Source organism: Triticum aestivum, unplaced genomic scaffold, assembly GCF_018294505.1.
Source record: "Triticum aestivum cultivar Chinese Spring unplaced genomic scaffold, IWGSC CS RefSeq v2.1 scaffold80227, whole genome shotgun sequence".
Classification (NCBI taxonomy): domain Eukaryota; kingdom Viridiplantae; phylum Streptophyta; class Magnoliopsida; order Poales; family Poaceae; genus Triticum; species Triticum aestivum.
Genome location: NW_025303053.1, coordinates 1 through 844, shown reverse-complemented (window position 1 = coordinate 844; position 844 = coordinate 1). Strand labels below are relative to the sequence as shown.

The following is an 844-nucleotide window of genomic DNA, read 5'->3' as shown; positions in this document are numbered from 1 at the left end:
TTAAACTCGTCTCCGTAGTTGAGAGGGAGCGGCCAAAGCAATGTGCAATCGTCTTTGTAGTGGAGCTGGGAGGGGCAAGGATAAGGGACGAAGACCGGGGTAACATGTCGGATGCGATCATACCAGCACTAAAGCACCGGATCCCATCAGAACTCCGAAGTTAAGCGTGCTTGGGCGAGAGTAGTACTAGGATGGGTGACCTCCTGGGAAGTCCTCGTGTTGCATTCCCTTTTTAATTTTTTTCGCGCCGCTTGCAAAACAAAACGCACGTGTAAGTAATATATTTACCGTGTTTTATTATTTTGCACGAGTGCGGTAAGTCATAGCTGGGTGCTCACGATTCACGGGTCCAGCGTCGGCGTTGTGGCGCGGCAAGCGTGCACTGGTGCGGTAGAGAGGGAGGGGTGGAAATCGCGTTAAACTCGTCTCCGTAGTTGAGAGGGAGCGGCCAAAGCAATGTGCAATCGTCTTTGTAGTGGAGCTGGGAGGGGCAAGGATAAGGGACGAAGACCGGGGTAACATGTCGGATGCGATCATACCAGCACTAAAGCACCGGATCCCATCAGAACTCCGAAGTTAAGCGTGCTTGGGCGAGAGTAGTACTAGGATGGGTGACCTCCTGGGAAGTCCTCGTGTTGCATTCCCTTTTTAATTTTTTTCGCGCCGCTTGCAAAACAAAACGCACGTGTAAGTAATATATTTACCGTGTTTTATTATTTTGCACGAGTGCGGTAAGTCATAGCTGGGTGCTCACGATTCACGGGTCCAGCGTCGGCGTTGTGGCGCGGCAAGCGTGCACTGGTGCGGTTGAGAGGGAGGGGTGGAAACCGCGTTAAACTCGTCT

General features: G+C 52.0%; 2 non-coding genes across 2 annotated transcripts; both read left to right on the top strand.

The window, feature by feature from the left end:
* The first annotated feature begins 109 nt into the window (after positions 1-109).
* LOC123179429 (5S ribosomal RNA) lies at positions 110-228 on the top strand. The gene has a single exon (XR_006490363.1). It is a non-coding gene; the product is annotated as a 5S ribosomal RNA (ribosomal RNA).
* Positions 229-525: 297 nt separating this feature from the next.
* Positions 526-644, top strand: LOC123179428 (5S ribosomal RNA). Its single transcript, XR_006490362.1, has one exon. It is a non-coding gene; the product is annotated as a 5S ribosomal RNA (ribosomal RNA).
* Positions 645-844: the final 200 nt, after the last annotated feature.